This window comes from Pinus tabuliformis, chromosome X, assembly GCF_031772625.1.
Source record: "Pinus tabuliformis cultivar Carrire ecotype Pingquan chromosome X, CPIR1, whole genome shotgun sequence".
NCBI lineage: Eukaryota > Viridiplantae > Streptophyta > Pinopsida > Pinales > Pinaceae > Pinus > Pinus tabuliformis.
The window spans coordinates 422,134,268-422,161,827 of NC_142308.1; positions in this window are offsets into that span (position 1 = coordinate 422,134,268).

The following is a 27,560-nucleotide window of genomic DNA, read 5'->3' on the forward strand; positions in this document are numbered from 1 at the left end:
TATATAATCATAATCATAGCAATATCAACAACATGCATGACCATACCAACTGTATACCATGACCCCATGCATGAAAACCATAACCTTAACAACATCAAATTTTTACCCAAAGAGAGTGAAACTCACTTTGATACCACACTGTAACCGCCTCCTCCCACATTTACCCACTTTAACTGGTTTTCTTGGGTAAACATGAGCCGAGGGTCACTATGATAAGACTTAACCTCCTACATGACCTTAAGGAAATGGAGTCGACAACTTAAGACCTTACTGACTTCCCTCAGGTGTTACAGGACCTCCAGAGCTACCCAACCCCTCCAGGTGTCCAACCCCTAAGTTAAATCTCTTTTTCACTGACCTAGAGCCTCATTCGCTCCCTTGACAAGGCCTCCAAGTGACTGTAAGCCTCCAATCGGGCCCATGGGCGTGCTTCCCAACAACTATAGACTTTTCCAGCTAGTTATGTGCCAACGACCCCAAATTTTTTACCACTTTTCAAGGCTAGGACCCAAGCCTCTGCCCATAACTCAATGAATCTTACATAAATGATAAATAAAATAGAAACAAAGATTCTAAGCCAAAAACTTGAACAAGGACTTGACCTGACCCCTCCCAACCAAGACAGGCATTTCTTCAAACACATGGTAAACATGCAACCTACAGGTCATGAATGCATATATGAACATAAGGTTCTAAAACTTATCTGAGGTTTAAAAAGAAGGACCAATTCCTTCTCACAATATATATCATAACACCAATTAGGTCATGCATTCATTAACCAGACATTCATCGATTAAAATGTGATAAGATCCATACTTAAATATGTCATATAACCATACTTATAACTAGCATATAACTAGGTAGATAACAATGATAGAACAACCATTAAATCCACACAATAACAATTACATTTACTCCTAAAAGACAAGAGAATGGGACACAGGTTAGGCCAGGCACTCTGGCGATTTGAATCTGCCTCCCGCGCGACTGTTCCTACCCCCCAGGCCCTGCCTGGCAGGGCCTCTGCCCTCCTCGATCCTTTCCCAATCCTGTCTGACTCCGCTGGTCCCTATCTTGGGGCCCAGCTTTCAATTCTCCCCTGCGTTGACCTTCCCCCGCTGCCCCCTGCGGGCCTCTAATGGCTGGGCTCGCCCCCCCCCCCCCCTCCAGGCGCTGAGAATCATGAGGAAATATTCGCCTCCCTCTTCTCTGAATCAACAGATGCCAGACCTCGCCCCTCTGTGACCAAGTTCATCAAAAAACTCAATGAAATCCCTGAGGTTAATCTTCCTCCTTCTCTCCCAAGGAAGTCTGCAATAACTCTCGCGGAAAGAGGTCTAGTAGGCCAGTTCACTGGCCTCTGGCCCTCTCCGAGATCAGTCCAGAAATGGGTAGAGCGCAACTGGAGCGCGATGATACAAGGGAAGATCGCCATCAGATTCTGTGGACGTGGATACTATACATTTCTTTTTGAATCGAAAGAAGACAAGAACCTCATCTTCAGAAACGACCCTTACTTCATGGATTCAAGAGGACTTTACCTGAATAGATGGACTCCGGATTTTGATCCGGAAATGGAAATTCCAAATGCAGTTCCAGTATGGGTACGGCTTCCTCACCTACCGCTTCATTGCTGGGGAGATGAATCAGTAAAGGCAATAGGAAACGCAGTAGGTAAATACATTGATAGATCTGAGCCAAGGGAGAACATGCATGCGTGCGCGAGGATCTGCGTGGAAGTAGATCTCGGGAAAGGTCTGCCGGAAGCCATCAAGATCAAGGTGGATCAATGGACCCACATTCAGCAGCTGGACTACGAGCAGCTTCCCTTCAAATGCAAGGTATGTCACGAGTATGGTCATTTTGCAAATAGATGTAGCAAGTCCAAAAAAAATGATGAATCTGCTGATAATGAGGAAAATCCTGAGGGCTCATGGGAACCAGTAAAAAGGAAAAAGCCTTCCCCCACCCAAGGACCCAACTCCAAACCCCCTCTAGAATCCCTCCCCTCCCCTCCCCTCCTCCTCCCCCCTCCAGCTCAGCTTTTCCTTCATCCTCCAACCCCTTCGAATCCTTGTCTGTCGAAGAACCTTCCTCCCCTCCCTCTTCCCCCCGTCCTGCTCCCTCTTCCCCCCGCACGATCCCTCCCCCTTCCCCTCCCCCTACCATTGAGAGAATCCTTACCAGAAACAAATCGAAAGAAGCCAGTCAATCCACAGACCCTCCAAGAAAACCTGGCAGAAAGTCAAATAAAGAGCTCAGAGATGAAACAGCGGCAAAAGAGATGGCAACGGGAGCGCAGCAACCAATGGATTCATACTTAGGCAAGCTAAAAGGGAGTGGAGAAAAAGTAAAGGAGAAGAGTGGACCTCACCCAACAAACGGTAAATAATGATTTTGGTCTCTTGGAATTGTAGAGGGATGGGCTCTCCCTTAAAACTAAAAGCAATCAGGGATTTATTAAAGCAGGAGCAGCCAGACATTCTCCTCATCCAGGAGACCAAAATTACTGAACAGGACTTTCAAAAACAACTACAAAATTCCAAAAACTACACAAGGGTATCAATTGGCTCAGAAGGTGCTTCAGGAGGAATAGGAACAATATGGAATAAGAACAAATGGGAAATCATCAATTCCCAATCTTGCAACTGGTGGATCAGAACAGACTTGAAAAACAAAGGAAATTAGGAAATCTACTATATCTATAACATATATGCCCCAAACCACTATAGGGACAAAGGCCGCTGTTGGGACACCATAGCCTCAGATCTCCAATCAGTGCAAAACAGGAATATAATAATGGGAGGAGACATGAATGTAATAAGAAATGTGGATGAAAAGCTAGGAGGAAACTACCATGCAGACCCCTCAAGAGATATGCTAGAAACAATAATACAGTCCCACAATCTGATGGACATCCCTCCATCTAACGGGAAATACACATGGAGTAATAAAAGATTTGGTCATCACAATATCAACGAGAGATTGGATAGATTTTTGATACAGGAAGGAATTGCAGCAAGTTTCCAGTCTATTAAGAGTCAAATAATTCATGCATCGGCCTCAGATCACAAGCCTGTGCTTCTAAATTTGGACAAAGGCAGAAACTTGGGGCCACTCCCCTTCAAATATAATAAAACTTGGGATCTTCAAGAAGCTTTCTGCACCCTCATTCAAAACCAGTGGGCCAAGGAGGTAATCGGATCGCCCTACTATATCTGGGAAACGAAATTAAAAAACCTAAGAGCAGTTATCAAACAGTGGGCTAAGGAAGCAGCGATCTTGGAAAATAAAAAAAAAAATCAGATCTACTCACGAAGTTGGAGCAGTGGCATAAAGATAAAGAAAACTTACAAAACACCAGTGAAGACTTAGAGCAGGAAAAAGAAATGTATAGGGAACTCTACCGACAAAATAGAGTAGAGGAAGAAGACCAAAGATAGAAATCCCGGTGCCTTTGGCTGAAAGCCGGAGACAAAAATACATCCTTTTTCCACAACAATATCAAACTCAGGAGAGCAGGAAATCAGATAGAGAAAATTGAGGCTGAAGGAAAAGAGATCATCGACCAAGAAGAAATTAAAGAAGCAGCTTTCAATCATTTTAAATCCCTTCTCTCCGCTGCACCTCAGCAAACGGACAGCTTCGAATTCCTTAGTGCAGTTGAGAGTAAAATATCAGACATTCAAAATAAAGAGTTGGACCAGGACATTACAGAAGAGGAAATTCGCGCTGCCACCTTCAGTATGCAGCAGGATAAGGCCCCGGGTCCGGATGGGTTCACGGTTGCCTTCTATCGAAATCATTGGGAAACAATCAAAAAAGACTTGGTGCGGATGGTAAAGAATGTTTTCAAAAACCATAAGATGGGAGAAAACACCAAGTCTACCCATATAGCCCTGATCCCTAAGGAAGTGAATCCTCTTTCGTTTGACAGGTTCCGCCCCATATCCTTATGTAATGTCTCTTACAAGATTGTAACAAAAATTCTAGCCAATAGGCTAAAAAAACTCCTCCCTCTCTTAATATCTGAAAACCAGGGAGGCTTTGTCCCTAGCAGGCAAATAACCAACAATGTCATATTGATTCAGGAAGCTATCCATAGCAGCCTAAATAGAGGAGAAAGAGGGATGATAATCAAACTCGACATGGCAAATGCTTTTGACAGAGTTGACCACTCCTTCCTAACAGCAGCTCTAAAAAAATTTGGGATCTCAGCAAACTTCATAAGCATTATCAATGGGTGCATCTCCAACCCTTGGACCGCCCCCCTGATTAATGGTCGCCCCAGCAAATATTTTAGAAGCTCCAGGGGACTGAGACAAGGATGTCCTCTCTCCCCATTCTTATACATCATAATGGCTGAGACTTTGAGTATTCATCTAGAATTTCTCCGCAGACAAAAAGAGATCACTGGAATCTGTATAGAAAGAGGGATCAAAGAGATAAACCACTCGCTCTTCGCGGATGACACACTTCTCATTGGGGGAGCCTCCAGCTTAATGGCAAAAAGATTCAAAAAAGTGTTGGATGCCTTTTTAGCAGTTTCAGGAGGGAAGTTGAACAATAGGAAATGCAAGATATATACTTGGAATGTCCCCCTTCAAATACAGCAAAGAATATCTTTGATTCTGGACATTCCAGTGCAAAGAAATTGGAACTTCTTCTCTTATTTAGGTCTGCCTCTTGCTAAAGAAACAGTTAAGGCAGAGACCTGGATCAAACACATAGAAAAGATGAGAGGCCTCCTCCAGAGTTGGGGAGTGTCTTGGCTCAATTTGGCAGGCAGAACGACCCTTATCAAGTCCATCCTCTCAGCACTTCCAATCTATCAATATGCGGTCATCACGGCCCCGGCCAGCATTCAGAAACATATGGAACTCATCATGAGAAGTTTTCTATGGCAGGGAGGAAAGCAGGAGTCCAAAAAATTCAGTCTTGTGAAATGGGACCAGGTAACCATTCCATATGAAAAGGGAGGCCTTTCCATTAAAATCCCAAGTCTCTCCAATCAGGCTTTGGGTTTTTAATTGATCTGGAGAATTCTCTCTGGCAAAGGTTCGTGGTGGGTGGAGGTCATCAAAAGGAAATATCTTAGAAACACGAACTCTAATCTTCTTACTGACTCAATAGTTGACAGACCTTGCACACCGGTATGGAAACTCATAAAAAAAGTGCTCCCTCAATTCCGAGAAAACACATCCAAACTTCACGGAAATGGTAAGGACACTAATATTTGGTTAGATAGAATTATGGGCTCTAAGCCGAGAAACCTTCTTCAAGCCTTCAAACCTTTACAGGTATGGATGGAAGAAAGAAATTTAACCACCTTGTTCGACATATCAATATGGAACCAAAACAAATGGCAAGATTGGAAGGATCTTCAAACCCCCATTGACCTCAGAGATCTTTGGTCTAATCTCAAGGCCTCTCTCTCTGGCTCTGCGCCTTTCAATATTGGGATTGAGGACAGGTATATTTGGGACTCCAGTGGAGGGAATTACACGGTAAAAGAGGGATACAAAACATTGCAGGCCACAACTCTCTCAGCAAACTGGAACCTCTACACAACTGTCTGGAAAACAGAGTGTCTCCCAAAGATCAAACATTTTAATTGGACCCTCCTGAAAGGCAAGATACTAACTGCTGAGAACTTAAGGAAAAGAGGAATCTTGGGTCCTTCAATGTGTTGCTTCTGTCGAGCAGAGGAGGAAAATATACAGCACATTTTCTTACTCTGCCCCTTCGCTCAGAGCTGCTGGAAGCAGGTAACAAGTCCCATGGAAATTAGCGAAAGTTTTGATCAGATCACCTCTCTCCAGAAAAATTGGGGGAAATGTTACCCCTTTCCCAGGAAAGGCAAGCACAACATCAGTAGGATGTGGAAATGTATCCCAGCCACTCTATGCTGGCATCTCTGGCTTGCCAGGAACAACTATGTCTTCAATGACAAAAAGCCCAATATGGCCAGTATCCTTGCTAAAACAACTGCCACCATCTCAGAAACAATAAGCACAAACGGCATAGCCCTTCCAGATCAATCAAGCTGGCATCAAGAAGAGATGGACTGGTACAACAAATTCAGTCTCAATCACACCAAAAATCAATATCTCCAAGCAAAAGCCCACAAGAAAGGGATGCACTGGAAACTCAGAGGATCCAAGGAAGAGGTTAATAAGTGGATTCTAGATCAGAAGCGCCCTACACTTCATTTCGATGGCGCATCCAAAAATAACCCAGGCAAAGCTGGAGCAGGGGGCATCATCAAAAACCATAATGGGAAAACTATTCTAAGCTATGAATGGGGTCTGGGGAAAGTCTCCAATAACGTGGCTGAAGCATACAGTCTTCTTCTCGGCACCTCTATTTTGAATAGAATGGGAATCAGGAACGCAATCATTCTGGGGGACTCGGCCATTGTCATCGCTGCCTTGGTTTCGGGAATGGAGTTTAACAAAGCAGCCCTTAACACCATAAAACTGAGGATTCAGGACAATCTCAAAAATATGGAAGAAACAATGTTTAAGCACGTCTTAAGAGAAAATAATACTGAAGCGGACGGTTTTGCCTCCAAGGCAGTCAGCAGACAGGTTGGACAGATCAGAGAAAATGAGCGTATATACATCAAGGCAATCCCATAGCAGAATAAGCTGTCAGACATCCCCTCTGAACAGCAACAGCAGAATATCTCTGAGAACAAGTCATATCAGCTGTCATACTCCTCTCGACCTTCTCTCCCGCAATACCAATAAGCCACTCCCAATCCGTCCCATCGTAATCTGTGTAATTTTTCGCCTCCATTTTGCACCCTGGCCTGCTCCAAAGATCCGATCATCCCATGCTCCACGTGATCCCCTCCCTCGGAATCCTGGTAAGTGTCCCCTCTCAATCCTTATCGACTGCAACAAGGATCCCATGAATGACCCGGAGCCTGCCCAAATCCTTGAAAATATCTCGTATCCCCAGCATGCTCAGCCTTCCTTGATGATATATACTTCCCCTCCCCCCCTCGATCATCTCAGAACTCTTTCGCCCTTTCAGAAGCAGAGCAGAGAAGCAGTGCCCGGCTCCCTGCGCTCAGAAGTCCTCATTTATAGAAGCAGTAAGCAGCTCGGTTCTTTCAAGTATCCTCCGCCATACATTCGGATCCTGAGGCTCTACATCAAGCGAGGCAACCCCAAAGCAGCATCGAAGTGCGCTTTTCTTCAAAAGCTCACAAGTATAACTCGTGTTTTTTTCAGGCTATCTTATCGCTGACTCTTCTTTTCTTTAAGGTTGTCTTCCTAGCCATGGCAGAGCCTTCAGAAAATAGAATGCAGAATGAGGCTCAAGAAGGCCGAGATCAGCCAGAGAATCCACTGGATCGTGTTCTCGGCAACAACACTTGCACACTCTGCAAACATCATTGTTTCATGATCGCTAGGTTCATCAAGCACTTCAATGAACTTAAAGATGACTTCCAGGCAGATAGCCGATCCAAGAGGAAAAAATTGGAAAAGCAAAGAGCCGAGATAGAAAGCCTCAAAGAGAAATGTAAGCACATGGAGGAGGCAATATCCCACATCAAGAACATCACCCAGAGCATGCAAGCTGAGGCATCATCCAAAGCAAGCCTCAAAAAGGAACCTCAGGTTGAAGACTCGGTCAATCAGTTCTGGTAATCAGCCAAATGTCCAGTAAATTTTGCCTACTCGCTGGTCTTTTTGTAAGGCAATATAGCCGTTACTTATTTCAATTTATCTCCTTCAAATTTATTCCCAAGAAGTCAGGGTCTGCGCACCTATTTTGGACTTCCTCTCTTCTTCTTCTTTCACTCTATGTAACAGCAATCGCTTCTAGCAGTTTTTTTATTCTGACCGCGTTAAAAAAAAAAGACAAGAGAAACTTAGCTCTTATTAACCGTATGAAAAAGCGAACCAAGTCAGGGACTTCCATGTACCATCTGACCATAGATTGGGCTAAACCAAACCTTTCTTTAAGCGAATCACCCATATGCCATATTCCAAGCATGAATGTGGGATCTCATGGGATAAACCAATCCATAAACAACCAAGGGAATCAAGATGTTAAACCAACTCCACCCTCACCATATTGTGATCTCACCTAAACTAATCCTGAGATCACAAAAGCAAACCGAGCTTGGATGCCTCAAAATTCCTTCACCATCCATTGAGGAATTTTCCTGTCTCCGCCCACCTATAGAAACAATCCCACCCCCAACCCTTGGTATTTTCCCAGGACCACCTCACCTAGATCCAAAACCTTCCAGAAATCCAAATCTCAACCAAAAAAGAATCCCATCACACCATGGTTATCCGAAAATGGAGGGGAAAGGCTAAAACCAGTGTCGAAACCTGACAAAACCCATGCAAATTACAACAAAGAAACAAAATACACACATGCATATACCATGCATGCGAAAACCAGCTAGGAAATCATACATGCAACTTGTTACCTGCAAGTATTCCTGTTGAAGCTTCTTTATCCAGCCTCTCCTTGCTTGATCCTTGCTTTCCTTATCTTTCCTTTGTTATCCTTGCTTTCCTTCTCCACTTGGTTCTCTTCTCATCTCTAAGACTAATTCCAAAATTGAACTGAAAAAAGGCCCCAAACTGATTCTCTAATGTCTTTTTATTATTGATGCCTCCAATTTTTACATTTTCATTCAATTTCCTCCTCACATGAAACATGTGACCTTTCCCATCCCTTTTCTCCTATTTTCTTTTATTTTTATAAATAAAATAACAATAATTCATTTTTTCCTTTTCAAACCCTTTGCCACTGCCTTTTCCAATTTACCCTTAGCCATAATACACAACAAGTGATGCCCACTAGGATGTTTTGGCCAACATTCAGCTTGGAATAAGTGTCTCTTGATCTTGGTCTTATTTTGCATTTATTAACTTTATGACATTAAGTTTAAACTCAGGGTTGTTAAATCCACCATGGGAGGCCTTCGGGGTCGACGAGGCAGGTCTTGCAAAGGTTCAACCAGTTCAAGCCGAAACTCCTTATACCCCAACATTGTTGGACACATGCACAAAAAAATAGAGAAAGAACAAACAAATTTGATAACATTGATCTAGATTTATGAAGGGATGAAATGAAATACAGATTTAAACAAGAACATAGAGATACATCGAAACAAAACTTCAATAATAAATAGCAAGTGTTGAAAATTGTTTACATATATAAGAGAAACAAACTAGCTCAGGGGATTGTAGCTTATCTTTGAGAAGAGATGTGACATATACATGCCTTCTAAACTGAGATACAATGAGGATCTGAGGCATTTTTATCATGAAGAAACAATGAGAAACCATAAACATCCAAAAACCTAACCCTAGGAGACGAAGCGCAAAAAGCTTGTGGGCCTTGTTGCGGTTACATGGAACATCAACTTTCTGGGGTCATAACTTTGGCATACAATCTCCATTTGGAGCACACAATACCTTGTTAGAAAGATATTTTCGAGGAAAAAAAAATTGAACTACAAATGAAAGGTAAATTAGCCTCTAATTTTCTAGTTTCTCAAGAAAATGCGATTTAGGACCTCAAAATGGGTCCAGAAGTTTAGAACCTGAAAAAACTCCCAAAAATAGAAAAATACCAAAATATGAAACTCAAAGGAAACAATGTTGGGGGTCCAAGTGGAATATGCGGGTGGCCATCAATATCCACTTGGATCAATATTTAAAGGGGTAAATACCATGTGAGTAGATGGTACGGAGAGACATTAAAGGGACAATTTCTCTACAAGAGGAGGAGGCAAAGGATAACTAGGTGGTAGTGATAAAAGAGGATTGAAATGATTGTTGTAAAAAGGGATACATCAACAAGTAAGTTGGTTTTTTTTATCATTGTTTTTTTAGGAAGATTGAGGCTCAAACTGAGCATCCTACTCCAACCAATTAGCCTCTTCGTGTTCTCACGGTATGATGCATCTTGCAACTATCTTTTTAGTTTATATGGCATCTAGTTTATGTGCCTTGTTTTCAGTTACTCTCGCTTCCATGGCTTTTAGGCCAAAGTTTTGTAATGTAAACATATTCCATATCCATCACAACATTCTTATTTTGGAAAATTCATGCTTGAGCCCCAGTGACGGCCTCTTGTTTGGTTTCTAGACTGGAAAATTAAGGTTAATGAAAGTGTCTATCCAAAGTATGTACTATAAATATTTTCTCGGTTAATATAATAATTTGAACTTTAGTGATAACAAATCAATAAATTTATAAAAACTATTTCTAATATGTATAACCACATAGCCTCTCACCGGAATCATGATAATTTGACTTCAGAAAAATGTTAGGTTAAAAAATGTCAATGTAGGTCTCAACTCGAAGTCACAAACAATGTTATCTTACATATTGTTCTTCGTCAAATTGTATATGTGAATTAAATGGCCAATCAAAATATGTTTCTGTTAGAAGCACACAAGTGAATCTTCTTCAACTTTCAAATGGAGTCATATCCATTTGTTAGCAAAAGAAAAATATGGTTGAAAATACTAATTGGTGGTCAAAATGGAAATTGATAAACAACTATGGCATGCAGGTTGTTCCATAACATATTTGACATATTATTCTAAGGAATTTTCAAAACCTATTTGTACTATAGGTAACTATATCAATTTTCTTCAATTCGTCTTTGGAAACCTTTGAATTGGATAACAAACAAATATTTTATAAACAAAATATCGTTGGGAGGTCTAGGTTGGCCACCACTTCTCAACAAGTAAAGGTTATTTGTATTTGTTTATTTTCCCTTAGATTTGTTTTCTGTGCATTTGTTTGTGATTATTTTGTGTATTTTTTGGACGAAGGAATATCAATCATATTTATTCCTCCATCATTTCACGTTTTGTTGTTAGCAAGTGCTAATTTTTTGTAGGTCTTGGAAGGATCCAAAAGGTCTAAATATGAACAAAGAATTTCGAGGATCAAATTTTGTAGACTTGTGAATGAGGGCATGTTATCCAAACATCCAAGGCAAGAACATGTGACATCATGAGATGTTGAAAAGCTATGTTTGAAGCACTATTTCCTCAGATCTTACTACAAAGTGTTCCAATCATTGACTAACAAGACCAACAACTGCAAAAGTTTCCAAGATCGATAGAGTCAAGGAAAATAAGAATGATATGAAGACGAAGTGAAGACTAGTATAAAGGATAAGTCAACCTCACGTGACTAGAATGAGCCTAGATTGGGGCCAACCTACATATTGGATGGAAGAAGAATGATAAACCCATAATGGGGTGCTTATCACTAGGATTTTGTGAACCTCAATCAAGCTTGGACACCCCTTGGGATCTTTTAATTCCCCTAAAGTGGCTTCCATCCTCAACCCCTCCCCACAAGGTTTGAATCTGAGACCTAGTAGGGACTAAAGACCACACAAACTAACCTCCATTATCACATCCACCATACCAATTGCTACAAATGACGTCTTCTCAAGGGATCATTATTCATCCTGCTCATCCACCATGGTATGTTGAGTTACCTCACTGCCCTATCATTTGATTGTTAAAACTTGTCTTGGGTGCCAATGGACCTTGGAGTGCTTGAAAACTAACTTATCGGATGGCATTTCTAGACCATAATAATTTCTTATTCTGAAAACCCTTTTGGACGCAATTAGATAAATATTGTTTGAAGACTAGCATGTTGACATACAAGATTTAAAATAATGAAAGAGAAATCAAAATTCCATCTAAGTTCCATTGCTCCTTATGTCATAAATTTCCAACTTGCTACTCCATCAGAATATCCCAATATCGCTCATTATGATACAGATTTTAAGCTTATGTATCTCAATTTACAACAAGCTACAAGTACCACTTGATTGAGATTCTATATTGATATTTCCTAATTCGATATAGTTCAACTCACCATTATGGACCCGCTTAGCTCTTCTACCTCTCAGGATGTCATTTCATGGACCTCTCAAGTAGGTGAATGTAATTGTATATTCTATTCTTTAATCCAATTCATTTAATGTTAAAACAAGTGAACATGGAAAATTCTCTCTCTTTTTATTGCCCTCATATGCCCTTCCCTATTTGTCAATTTTTTCGAGGATAGAAAAAACATTTAGATGGGGGGAACACAATGATGACACATTCTAAGATATGTGCCATATTCTCATGATACAATTTTTACTCATAGAGAGGTTCCCTTGTGAAAAAAATGGTGATATGAATTGTTTTCTCGCATATGACAACTGTAGGTACAGGAAAATCTAAAATCTTGTAATTTGTCATTTGTTTCCAAAATAGCTTCCCTTCAAATTCAAATCTGCCACTTAGAGGTTGTTCATGATGTTCATGCCATGGTGTCGTTCCTATTAAATATTCCTAAGAATGATTAATTGTTTTCATTCAATGCACAATCAACACAATTGATCTAACACTACCAAATCTAATTCGAGGACACTTTTTACATGCCATTTGTGTGCAGCCAACGCCAAATCAACATAGACTAAGACATGGGTTTTGTTCCCAATATAACCACTCAAGTAACCATGTTTGCAATTTTTTTAGAAAATGCATAAAGAAGGTTGTGTGAGCATGTTTTTAAGGCAAATTTCAAACTTTTATCCCTATGTACAAGGAAGCCATGAATTAAAGTTTTTTTGTACAAAAGGGATTTTTCTTTATCAAAACGAAAATTTGAAATTTAATTAAGGTGGGGAATGATAAAACACACCTTCTCCCTTTTGAGTCATTCACTTTTGCCTTAAAATGAGCCTTGGGCATGCATTTTTGTGCACGAGATTGTGAAAAAAAATAGGTAGAAAGGCAAACAATGACCAACTTAATGGACTTTTTATAGGTAAGTGAAGAAGAGATGGAAAGTTTTGAGACCTAGATTTTTTCAACAATGTGATAAGCTTCAACAAGCATGTATTACTTTCCAAAAGGTAACATATACAAGATTTGGTATGTTTTTTTCTAAGGCCACATGGGCAGGTGACCACTCTATTTTCAACCTCACACTTGGACATTTTTAAACAAATCAGTGGTAGCTTAGCGAGAAAGTTATCCAATAATATTTTGTTGTTTAACAAGTATATTATCAATAATTTTTCTTGTAAATTCTAGTTATATTTCTCTTAGCTAAGCAAGAAAGACAATTTTTAAGTGTTGATAAACGCCACCAATGTTTTGCATAAAGCCTAGTTACATTCTTTCATCATCCATAGTTGATACAATTTAGATTCCAAGTTCAAAGTAACAATGAGTAAAGGGTGATGCCAACCAATTGCCTTGGTTGATCCCATCAATAAATTGTTTTTCCTATGTTCTAAGTAATGAAGCTTTAAAACCACTAAAATATTCCTTTATTTATAAATCAAAAAAATAAAAGAAATTATAACTTGGTACAAAGGTTCAAAATTGATGACATGTATTCCTCTATATGGTACTAAGGTGCAAAATTTCATGCCTATAGGTTCTTATAATAATCAAGAGCATATTAGCTCGGTTATGCGAGCTTGAAATATTTTCAAGAATTCCCTTCAATAGAATTTTCACGTGACAAGGTTATGGGTAGCATTTAAGTGGTAGTTTGTGGTGTTGAAAAATGTAGCAAGAAAGTCTTAATTTGATTTTGCCTTGGTCAAATTCAGAAAATTTGAATTTCCACATTAGCAGACCACTTGGATGCAATTAACTTGTGTGACATGGCTTTTGTCGCTTAGTTTACTCAGTAAATTCGAGTTGGAGGAGTTAGATTTTAGTTAAGCACGTGTGATTGCTAATTTGTAGAAATCAAGGTCAGTTATTCAAGTTGTTTTCAGTTAAACTAGTGGAAGATCGGTTGTGTAGTGGGACTTCAGTCTAACTCAATTATCATCCATTTAATTGATTAATCAGCCCAAAACAGCTAGTGCATGTAGAGAATTCGAGTTCCCTAGTTGTGGTGAAGATTCCAAGGCAATGTACAATTAATAATATATTAGATTGAGTGTATAGTTCATGGTATTGGTCTAGTGATCAATCCTAGGGAATTGCACAATCATTTTGGAGGAAATTACTAAATAATAGGGGTCTAATTTTCTCTGGAATTACGCAATGAAATAGGGGCTCAAGCAGAGGCAAAATTTGACTAAGTCTGGGTCAGAGCTTCTTAGTGAGCAAAGAGATAGGTTATGCACTTGCAGGTTGTGCTTAGTTGAGAAAAGCAATTGTAATACATCTTTATTCATCAAATCAATGCAAGCAGGTATTGGGTTTTTTAGCAGATTGCTTTCCCCTGGAAAAATACTATTTTCATGTCTAAGATTTTTGTTCTAAATTGTGAATTAATGTCCGCAAAGCAGTAGAGTAGGTTTGTGTCTTGTGATTTTTATTAAAACTTCATAAGAAGTTGCAAATCTACACCATAATTTCTACATGGTATCAGAGCAAGATTCACATTAGAATAAAAATTTTGAAGTTGTTTCTCAAGAGGTTCGAATTTATAGTTCAGTGTAGCGGGATCTCTTCAGAGTTGAGAAGATGACCTTCAATGGATGAGACTAGAGTATGCCGTGGAAGGCAGCTCTAATTTTATTGCATGGAAGGATCGCATGGATGCAATGTTAGATGACAACAAATTGCTAGAATATGTCAAGACAAACATTACAAAACCAGGATTAGTTGATGCCCAAAACCTTGCTAAGTGGAAGAAAGATGTAGCTAAAGCTAGGAGGATCATCCTCGAGGGTGTGAGAGTCCACATAGCCTCAAAATTACATGGCAAAGAGACTCCATTTTCTATGTGGAATACCTTTAATGAGCTACTTGGAAACAACGATGAAGCCATCTGACGAATAGATTGAGGATTGGAGACAAAGGATATGAGGTAATCTTCAAAGATGAGAAGGCCTACCTCAAGCATCTTGCTTCATGTAAAATAAAGCAATTTGGTGTCAGGATCGAGAGCTTACACATTAGAGGAATATGCATGCACAAACTTGAGGAGCAAGGTAGGGATTAGAGATGTTGTGGTTGAGAGGGAGCAAGATTTAGCTCTCAAGATGGAGCCTCAGCTAGTTGGTTGTTGGGTTGACCAAGAGGATGATGATGATGAAGAGAACTAGTTAGAGACCTCCAATAAGAGGAGAGTTCGAGCTAAGTAGGCAGATGGATCACATGCATCCATACCTCCATGTGTGAGATGAGGTGACGTAGAGCCCTAGTCCCAAGAGTTGCATAAATTTGGGACGGGTCCATTTAAGCGTTCTCCTCATGGATCATTAACTTGATATGGGAGCCCACAATATTCAATAGCAACAGGATCAATGTTACTCATATATTTAGGAGTGTTGACAGCAGAGCAGGAGGCTCAGTAGTAGAGTCAGCAACAACACAATTTTCCTAGTAAACAGTTGCAAACATAGTTGATTCAATTTTTTTTTTGATGGTTCTCAGTTGCAGATGTTGCAGTAGCAGTAGCAACAATGAAAGGTGTTGTATGCAATACATTCCATAGGTGTGGGATAAGGGTGTTTGATAATCCCTTTCTTGTTGAGAAGGAGTTTTGAAAAATGCAACAAGAAAGTCTCAATTTGATTTTTCCTTGGTAAAATTGAGAAAAATCGAATTTCCACATCAACAGACAACTTGGATGCAGTTAACTTATGTGACATGGCTTTTCTCACTCAATTTACTCAATAAATTCAAGTTGAAGGAGTTAGATTTCAACTAAGCATGTGTGATTGCTAATTTGTGGTAATCAAGGTCAATTATTTCAAGTTGTTTTTAGTTAAACCAGTTCTAACGGTTGGAGGAACTAGTGGAAGATCAGTTGTGCAGTGGGTGTAATGCCCCACTTAAATCTTATCCTACAAATTTTGTTAATATTTACATTATCTGAAAATATTGAGAAATATTGGTCTAATATAAATTTATGATTTCCATTATTCAAATTCCCCACTTACCTTCTCAAATTGAATATTATGTAGGATATGGTCTCCTTCCATTAATTCAAAATATTTATTCATTTCACATTCCCCAATGTACCCTCACATTTACTAAGGAGAAGACATGGTCCTCTCCATGTAATTACACTTCACATTCCCAAATGTACTTTTCAGATTTACTTGGGAGAAGACATGATCCTTTCCCATTAAATTCTCAATTTTATATTCATGTCACAATTCCAAATGTACTCCTAGCTTACTTGGGAGAAGAGAAGTCAACTAAGGATGGATGAGAAGTTAATGACATTAATGAGAGGTGGTTGAGGAAAGAGGGTATAAAAAGGGAAAGGGGGGGGGGGGGTTCTTGGAGTCTTGCTTAGGATTGTGGGGGTTGGTTGTGATTGTTTGGCCTTGTTATGATTTTGGGAGACCTTGGAAACCTGTGGAGGTTTCTTGGGTTTGAGAGGAGGAAAGTATCATTATCTAGTTTTGCACATTCTTCTTGAGGACACACTATACCTGGTTGGACTTGGGAACGAAGGGCTAGGGAACCTGTGGAGGTTTCCTGGGCTAGGAATTTATTTCCTAGTTGACTAGGAGGTAAATCTGGTTGGGTCGGTCAGAAGGAGCGTTCAGCTGGAGCTATAAGACAAAGGTATCATCATCAACCGCCGGAGCAGGTATTTTTCCATGGACTACTCTTGTTAAGTGGATATCAATGGAATGCTCACCTTAATTTATGTTGCTTATGATAAAATGATAAGATGTTAAATGTTTAAAGCTATGTGAAAAGGTCAGCAAGCTCCTTTTATTATTTTTAAATTAACATGAAAATAGATCTGTTAGTGTAAAACAAAATAGAGGCTCTAATAATAGGAATCAGGTCCCTACACATGGTATCAGAGCTTTGGTTCACAATCTGGACCCAAAACCCACTAAACCCAAATTCCGCTATAAGAATTTGTAACCCTCATAAGGACTCATAATTCTAATATATAGATTCTTCAAATTTGCCCTCCAAAGCCCACCTTGCACCCATTTACAGATCTTAAATTGCCTCATCATAAACCTGATTTCTGGACTTGAAAATGTTTATAGTACGGGAGTAACTCTTACACCGGTATGAGCGCCTCTCAGAGTATGGTATCGGTGTCTGTCTAACTATTTATGAATTTGCAAACATAGAGAGGTGAGTGGCGAAGATATAGAGTCCAGGTTTAAACAACGGAAGTTGTTAGAACCCCGCACTGTTTTATGGAGGGCAGCCATTTCTTGTTGTTGACGGAGAACCTGATTGAGATGAAAAGCCCTCGACATCATGGATTCTCAGGGCAGAAATCAGTGATTTTGTGATGAAATTGCGCTGGTTCGATTATCTTCTAGTCTTCTCCAAAACGAGCAAATAAAAATTCGAGGTGGGTAGCACTCCTCCCGCATGTTTTGTCATGACAATCAATAATGCAATCAATGTTGCAATCTATATAAACATGGTTGTACGCAGCAGAAGCCGCAGTATTAACTTTTCATGGAGGCGTTTGGTCACCCTGGCCTGCTTGTTTAGATTGGGACTGTTGGGTTTGCTTATACTTCTCCTTATACCAAAAGGGTTTTCGCAGGTTGCCCTTAGGGGCTTAGAAGAAAAAAAAAAAGATACAACCTTTATAGCCACCTTAGAATATGAGGTAGAAGAATTTAATTACTAGCATGAATCTCTTGCTTTTAATAAGGAACTCACAAAATAGTTTATCTAGAGTGCCAAATGAAGGATACACTACTGCCCACATGGTGCTATCCCAGTTGTAATCATCAAAAGAACAAAACTCTCTTGCCTTAGAATGGATTTTTCTCCAAACTGTTCTATTGAAAGCATACCCAATATTGCCCATCTTCTCGGCAATCAAATTCTATGACTCTTCCCCCTTATAATTCACATCAGAAGGAGCCAAATTTGCAGCATAGCACTCAACACATTTATGTTACTTCAATGCAGATAAAATTTGAATATTTCCGTAAGCATTGAGAAAATAAAATGGTCCTCCTCTATGAAAAGTTTATGTCCATTGTGTCGTTTGGTTTCTTCCATTCCAGCCCAAATCCAATTCATCATCCACCACCAATGGTGCTTCAGAGAAACTATTTTGGGAGACCTGTGGTTTCAATACTGGTCAGCATTTCCTTACACTTTTTAATCAAGGAATCATCCTTACCTTGGCAATCTCTAGGTGACACACCTGGAAATGAATTAGCAAACAAGTGAGGGGAAAAGGGGGCAAAAATTTGTTTTACCTGGCAAAACCTTATTCCATCTACTATCTTATTCATTTCTTCAAAATACCCGTCATGGATAATCAGACTCAGTGGGAAAGGTACTTATCATTAGTAGAGTTTGCCTATAATAACAGTTATCATAGTTCAATCGGGATGCCTCCTTATCAAGCTCTATATGGAAGACCTTGCAGGACGTCGTTGAGTTGGGAAAAGTTGGAGGACCGAGTGATAGTTGGCCCAGAATTAGTTCAAGAAATGGAGGAACAGGTAAAGCAGGTTCGACAAAGGTTAAAGGAAGCACATGATAGACAGAAGAGTTATGTTGATTCACATAGGATTGATCGCAGTTATGAAGTAGGGGACCAAGTTTTTATTCGTATCCGGCCCAACAAAAGCACCATCCGGTTTGGGAAGGGGACGAAATTGTCACCTCGGTTCGTAGGACCTTTTAGGATCAAGGAGAAGATTGGACCAGTTGCCTATCGTCTTGTACTGCCGCCCCATTTGCATAAAACTCATGATGTTTTTCATGTATCTGTTTTACGACATTATGTTTCTAATGAATCTCACAAACTGGATTGGCAAGACTTGCAGGTCTCGAACATGGGAACTGTAATGGTAGAACCATTACGCATATTGGACCGTAGGGTTCGACAGCTCAGACATCGCACGGTGGACCAAGTTAAGGTCCAGTGGGACAAGTATAGCCCAGGATCTGCTACCTGGGAGGATGCAGAGACTATGCATCGTGACTACCCCTCACTTTTTGAGCATCTGTGATGCCTATTTTGACTTAGATAGCTACCTATGTTAAGATCCTATTTCCATGTTATTTATTTATGAACATTATGTAATATTGATGCATTTGGTTGACACATAAAACTACTTATATGAATCAGTTGATAGATTTGATATTAATGATAGAAATGGTTGATGTATGGACTACATGTATAACTCACTTAGTGATGGACTATCTAGTGTGTAACTTATCAGAATTACTTTGGTTCATATATAGCTCAAGAGGATATGATTTATTTAAATGAATGACTTAGCGAGAATTCTTAGATTGACACATGGATACTAGACTTAGTAATGTGATGATTATATGTCTTGTTATTATATAAATGCACGAATGAGAGGCTAACCCGCAGGGGAAAAGAACTATGTGATAGCCAAGAGGGAAGGATGAGACATCTCATGAGGAAGGTATAATTTACATTATTTTACTTCATTGGTATCTACTTGATATGCACTCTTATGACACGAGAAAAAAAATGCAAATGACAGGTGGCAAGACGACCTGACTAGATTATTCGATGACAAGTCCAACCAGCTCTGTAGTGTGGTCCGTGCTCTGAAGAAGGGGTGGAGGTGTTTCCCACCGTGTATCCTCCGAAACCTGGAATCGTGGGGAGGACAGCTGAACTCTCCCCCTAGAGTGTGATGACGATTGCCAGATTCCTGCTGGGGAAAGTTTGGTCGAGGCATTCGACGCTTCCACCATGTCGGTTTTATCAGTGGTCAGTATGGCCTTTGCCACTGATAAGGCAGCAGAGGACGGATAGGGTGGGAACGGAAGTAGGCCAGGGTGGATAGGAAGATATAGATCAGTTGGAGACTCTTGATGGGAAGTAATGTCATTGTCTGACTTATCGAATTTTAATGCTATAACTCTCTCTGGTTTGCTATGCTTTCAAACTCCTTGTATCTTTTCATTCTAACTTCGGGACGAAGTTTTCTGAAGGAGGGGTGTATGTAATGCCCCACTTAAATCTTATCCTACAAATTTTGTTAATATTTACATTATCTGAAAATATTGAGAAATATTGGTCTAATATAAATTTATGATTTCCATTATTCAAATTCCCCACTTACCTTCTCAAATTGAATATTATGTAGGATATGGTCTCCTTCCATTAATTCAAAATATATTTATTCATTTCACATTCCCCAATGTACCCTCACATTTACTAAGGAGAAGACATGGTCCTCTCCATGTAATTACACTTCACATTCCCAAATGTACTTTTCAGATTTACTTGGCAGAAGACATGATCCTTTCCCATTAAATTCTCAATTTTATATTCATGTCACAATTCCAAATGTACTCCTAGCTTACTTGGGAGAAGAGAAGTCAACTAAGGATGGATGAGAAGTAAATGACATTAATGAGAGGTGGTTGAGGAAAGAGAGTATGAAAAGGGAAGGGGAAGGAAGAAATGTGGTTCTTGGAGTCTTGCTTAGGATTGTGGGGGTTGGTTGTGATTGTTTGGCCTTGTTATGATTTTGGGAGACCTTGGAAACCTGTGGAGGTTTCTTGGGTTTGAGAGGAGGAAAGTATCATTATCTAGTTTTGCACATTCTTCTTGAGGACACACTATACCTGGTTGGACTTGGGCACGGAGGGCTAGGGAACCTGTGGAGGTTTCCTGGGCTAGGAATTTATTTCCTAGTTGGCTGGGAGGTAAATCCGGTTGGGTCGGTCAGAAGGAGCATTCAGCAGGAGCTATAAGACAAAAGTATCATCATCAACCGCCGGAGCAAGTATTTTTCCATGGACTACTCTTGTTAAGTGGATATCAATGGAATGCTCACCTTAATTTATGTTGCTTATGATAAAATGATAAGATGTTAAATGTTTAAAGCTATGTGAAAAGGGCAGCAAGCTCCTTTTATTATTTTTAAATTAACAGGAAAATAGATCTGTTAGTGTAAAACAAAATAGAGGCTCTAATAATAGGAATCAGGTCCCTACAGTGGGACTTCAGTCTAACTCAATGATCGTCTAATTTAATTAATCAATCATACCAAAATAGTTAGTGCATGCAGAGAATTCGAGTTCCCCAACTGTGGTAAAGATTCCAAGGAAATTTACAATTAATTATATACTAAATTGAGTGTATAGTTCATGATACTGGTTAGGTGATCAACCCCGGGGAATTGCCCAATCATTTTGGAGGAAATTCTTAAATAATATGGGCCTAATTTCCGCAGGAATTGCACAAGGACATATAGGCTCAAGCAGAGGCATAAATTGACTAAGTCTGGATCAGAGCTTCTCAGTGAGCAGAGTGATAGGTTATGCACTTGCAGTTTGTGCTAGGTTGAGCAAAGCAATTGTAATGCATCTCTATTCATCAAATTAATGCAAGCAGACATTGGGGTTTTTATCAGATTTTTTACCTAGGAAAAACACTATTTGCATGTGTGATTTCTTATTTCATGTATGAGATTTTTGTTCTAAATTGTGAATTAATGTCTGCAAAGCAGTACAGTAGGTTTGTGTTTTGTGATTTTGATTAAAACTTCATAAGCAGTTGCAAATCTACACCATAATTTCTAGACGTGGAAGGATGAATAATCAACGTTGAGAGTAGTCCATGGCATCCTATGCATGGTTTTGAAAATATTTTTAACCAACACTATACCCTTCCTCAAGTCCTATATAAATAAAAAAACAGATCGACATTATTAGGTATCAAAGGCATTGAACCCTAAAGCAGTAATAAATTAGTTTTGTGAAATATTGCAACAAGCTCCAGTAGTTATATCTTGGGTATTATTGTAGTAGAATTTTTTGGTGATATGAAAATGTTAGATAATACCATCAATATGGGTGTAATTGCATACCTTACTCATAACAACAAGTAAACTAGTCACATTTCCACTAGTCTATTTCTTATGAAGTTCAAAAACTAATTTGCCTATAACTTGAAATCCATCAACTAGGTTTTTATTATTTTTTTGAGAGCAAAAGTTTCATGTTGAAATCAACACGCTCACTAAAAGTAACCCATACCCAGATTGATGTTTGTGGGATGTATATTGTTATTCAGGCCTGTAGTGGCTTTATTTTGTCACTTACATAATTTTTAGTCAATAATATTATGAGGGATGTAAGGATATCATAAGATAATTGTGGAAGGTAGATTATATTTGCAAACTTCAAATTGCAACTCCAATTTTCCAATGCAATCCAATAAATAAATGTTTATTGATTGTCCTCAAAGCTTATTCCAAATATTTCCATATAAATGGAATGTACTAGTAATTCCAAGGAAAATGTAGGGGTAAAATATGCCCATAGTATATTTAGATTGTTGTAGTTGACTTCCCTTTATTGTTGTCAATATCAAAAGAACAACTTAAGTGTGAATCTTTTCATTCCACGATTACAACCCTCCTCCAAGATATATATACTCAAGTGATGTTAATGCTGGTCACATGTTGTCATTACCCATAGATAGGCATATCTATAATGTAGAGATACCTGCCAACAAGAAATGTCTTCAATTGCACCATTATAGGATTGATACATGTTGGTGAAAGGTTGATTTTGTTGTGCTTAAGAAAGAAAATGGAACACATGAATTAGAATTTATCACAGGGTGACAACATATTCAAAGCATAAGAAGGAGCCATGACATTGAGATTTGTTTGACACACAAATTGTTGGGTTATTAGTGTCAATGCATGCACATGGTTTATTTTTCAAGTTGATGATCTTCTTGTTGTTTGAAGGGGGGGATTCATTGTTGTGGTCGAATTCAAGAGGTAGTTGTTGCCACAAAAGGACTATCAATTACAAAACTTGTGGTTGCCACACAAGAACCAACTACAAGAAATCCAACAACAACTTAAGTCTTATAGCCAAAATTTTGCAAGGACAGAGATACCTAATTATAGAGTTCAAAAGCATTAGATGCAAGGTTGCATGAGTACATGCAATATCTTTAGTTGTGGGGGTGTTGGATCATCAAAATTACCATTATTTCACATCCTTTTACTAACCTTTTCCTTGACTTTTAATCATTCTTTGCTTATTTTTAACCTTGCATTAGGACCATTTTAATGTTTATATGTGGGATTAGGATCCATATTTTCCAATGCAATTATTTTAGTGTATTAAGTCAGTTGATGATTAAATATTAGAAAAATAACATTCTTTCACTTATTGTTGAAAACTAGGTGAGTTTGGTGATGGTTACAAGTATACTTAGAGATTCCAACAATGCACATTTTTACCACTTAATCTCAAATTTTAGTTTCCTATTCAATCATTGAAGATTTGCTATGCATCTCGGATCATTAATCAATCATCCAAGATAAGGAATAATTTTGTAGTTCATGAAGAGATTAGTTGTGCATTTTTAGTAGATATCTTCGAGATATTCATGAGAAAATATCTAAGAATATTTATTTGCTAATTAATAGCAAATGATTGTAACCACATGAGAGATGTAGATTATAATTAATTATTGTTACCCTCATTTCAAAGCAAGTTTATGCATAAATAAACAATGCCTTCTCCATTCCAAAGGGACAACTCTTGGATCATATGTCGAACTTATAATGGAATAGAATAAAACTTCTTGATATTTCTTTTCATATAATTTGTCATTCTCTAGTTTTAGATGTAATATGTTTTGATTTAGTTTATGATGTTATAGGGTAGTTTGCTTCCTTGTTCCTGGGAGATTGAGTTCACTCCAAATAGAACATGGTAGCCTTTTATTTCATTTAATATTCTCTTATTTATTTTATGCAATCTTACTTCTTAGTTCATTTTTAATTGATGCAAGATGTGGTGTGTTTCCTTTTATCAAACTATGCTAACAACAAGAGCAATAGTTCATGGAAAGTCATGCAAAGAGATAACATGTTGATAACAAGATGCTTACCTAGTAGCATCATTAGTGACAAGTACAGGAACATTACCAAGAGTGATTATGCTTACTTTTCTTTTATCATTTCTTTCAGCTTTCTCCTCGTAGGTTTCATATTCTCCTTAGTGCAGAACTCAAATTGAATGCTTTGTTTTAAATTGTGATTATGTTACTTAGGATGGTTCTTTTGATCATTACTTGAAGTGGTGAACATAGTATTTTCGCAAGGGTCATCTAACCATATAGTTAGATGAACCCTATGACCTGCATTGCTACCATTGAACTACAATAAACCTTGATTAGAAGACTAAATTTGATTACGTTTTGTATGGTTTATGATTATTTAGGCATATTCTTTTGATCATTTGTTGAAATACTATTGTTAGATGAAACCCTATGCCCTGAGTTATTACCATTGAAGCTATGAGAGGCTTTGATTGGAAGACTAAATTTCATTTTACATTGGCATTGGATTAGAATTTATGTTTATAAATGTTATTTTTGTTGGGTAATTTATCAAAGAGGAGTTCCCTCTTTGGTCCAATATTCTTATTTATTATGAACAGAATATTTGTTATATAATAGCCAAAATGTGCTTGTGAACTATAGTTTCATTATTCAATTCAAAGTAGCACTATATCTTGGATACCAACCTCTTTAAGTTTTTTTTTAATATAAATGAGTACTTTTGTATGAAATTCATACCCGATCATGGCAAATACCCAAGTGAATTACATTGCCATGATGCTCAAGGATATATGGGATATCCCATGTTATCTAATTTCCCTCACCCAAATTACATACCGAAAAAAAAAAAAAAAAAAAAAAAAAAAAAAACAAACAAACAAAACAAACAAAAAAACAACAAAAAAAAAAAAAACAAAAAACAAACAAAACAAAACAAAAACAAAAAAAAAAACAAACAAAACAAAACAAAACCCAAAAAAAAAAAACAAAAAAACAAAAAAAAACAAAACACAAAAAAAACACAAACAAACAAAAAACAAAAAAAAACAAACAAAAACAAAACAAAACAAAAACAAAAAAAACAAAACAAAAAACAAAAAACAAAAAAAACAAAAACAAAACAAAAACAAAAACAAAAACAAAAACAAAAACAAAAAAACAAAAAACAAAAAACAAGAAACAAGAAACAAAAAAACAAAAACAAAACAAAAACAAAACACAAAACAAAAAACAAACAAACAAAACAAACAAACAAACAAACATATCCTATCAGTACTCTTATTTGTCAAAAGGAATATATGAGGCAAAATTGAGACAAAAAACAATTACATTGAAAACCAAACATTATACAGTTAGTCAATCTAAAGGGTTTTTTGGTTGGTAGAGATCGATATCCAGAGGATGTTCGACGAGGGAGTTGTCTGGCTGAGTGCTTTTCAATTTGAGGTCTGAGATGATGTTGCAGAGTACATCAACTTCATCTCCTAGGCGTGATATTCACTATTGAAGAGCCACTATTATGTCATAGGTGTTGTAGTTTGAGGACCATTGTTGATACAACATGACATGTAGATCATAAAGCTCATTGCTAATGGCCGCATGCTCCTTTTTACAATGTTCATGTGAAAATTTATGAATCTTTACAAACAGAAATCCTACTACAGTTATTGGTTTAGCATCTCCTACTTGTTATTTCATCAAACAAGTTATTTAGTTTCATAAACAGTGATGAAAACACTACTGCAGACTGCACTGACATATAAATCATAAACTGAAACAATATATGAGACAAACACACAAGGGTCACCATTATTTTTGTATAACACATCCCCGGAAAAAACCCAATGCGGGAAAACCAGTGCAATGAATAGAGGGTTTGTATTATTAAGCAAGTAAAATCTTAGTACAACATGTTGCCTCTCACACTGACCAACCTTACAGAGAAATTAAGGCAACAAGAAATACATAGGAGGGTTTACCTCATTCCCCAAGTCACAGCTAATCTAATGAGAAATCTAGCTCCTCCCGAGAGATACTGTGAAGTCCCTACGCAATCACTGCATGGGCCAACGTCTTGCCTTCAGAAGACTGCATCACCCCTTCTGGTGGATCGATTTCTGGATGAAGACTATTGTTCAACGCTCTTGGCTCAGAACCTCACTTCTCCAAAAAAATATCAGACTTCGTATGAATGCTCTGCACTACCACTGCAAGAGACCCTCCTGGCCTATGTGAGCCCCTCCTGGGCTGCGTAGGCATCTGCGTTGCCTCCCTGATGCTCAGGGTGCCTCTCTGCTAGATAATCTTTGGCTTAGAACTTCCTCTCTGATCCAAATCTCTACTTCTTCCCCTCTCACTGCAACTCAGATCATTGGTTTGATTTTCTCAGCAAACCATGCCCCAGAAAAATCGAACTGACTGATCAACTTGGTGTATCTCCAACTAACCTTCAAGCCTCCTCTTATACTTTTCCTGCTGATGAATCAATGGCCGAGATTAAGTCCCTAATCAACGACTAAGATTAAATTAGACTTGATCTTTGTCACTTAGAATATTCTCACCCATATTTTCATTAATACCCATTAATATTTTTATGTTCCTAAGTTTAGACTTAGGAACCCCATTAAAAATATTAATTATTTTAATAAAATGTAATCTGGGTGGAATTTCACCAAACAATTTATGGGTCTTGGAGATCTCATGTGTTCTAGTCCCTCCACAAAATTTCAAAGCTAGAGCACATCCGATGCTACCCAAAAGAAACACTCCCTCTTAGCGAGGAATGTGATCTAACAATACTTCCCAATAGAAGTGTCACATTGATCCATGGCATCGGTCCTCTGTGTTGTCGATGCTTGGCTTGTTGCCCTTCATCCATTGCACTGCTGCAACCTATACTACTGCCCATGACAACGCCACTTCCATTGTTGCATTTGTACGACAACTCCCTCTCAATATGATGCATCATGTTGCCCATAACACTGCCACTACTAACTCTTGCACTGCAACTCAGTTGCTGAGAAGTAAGCAACTGAAAAAGTCACCCAAAAGTTGACATGTTGGTTAGTCTGGATACCCCATGATGTTGAAGCTATCTCTTCTGCTAATATGTGTTGTCCCTCTGATGCTACGTTGTTGTTGTATATGCTTTGTGCCTTCCGCACTACTGTAACACTCCATTGCATTGTTTCATACTTTGGCACTCTAGGTCTTCCACTATTTCTCCATCATCCCTCGCATCAACTGACTCTCGTCATTCTACTACTATCATTAAGGGCTCTCATAGCTATATGTGATCCAAGATTTTGGGCACCTCAAGGATCCTGCCCTCTCTATAGTCCTCCAGACTACGGCTCAATACTGCCCCACCTCTTCTCTAGAGGTGCATGAGCACTCATGGTGCAATCTTCATCATCATCCTCCTTGTTAGCTTTTGTTGGATCAGCCTTTGAGTCAGACTTCTCTTCCTCTCCCTTCTTCTAAGGGCACTGAGTGACGAAATATCCCAGTTCCCTACATATGAAACATTTGACTTTGGATATGTCTTTCTTTTTCCTATTTTGCTGCCCTTGTTGTCTCGTTTATGCGAGATTTGCATCCTCCTCTTCCTCCTTTTTGGCTTTGACTCCTTTGCCGCTACTTCCCGCCTTGGTTAACCGTCTGATCTCTTCCTGTCGAAGAGCTGCCAACATCTCCTCCCAACTGGGGAGAGAAGCCCCGCCCAAGGTGCTCTAGACAAATGTCTCCCAG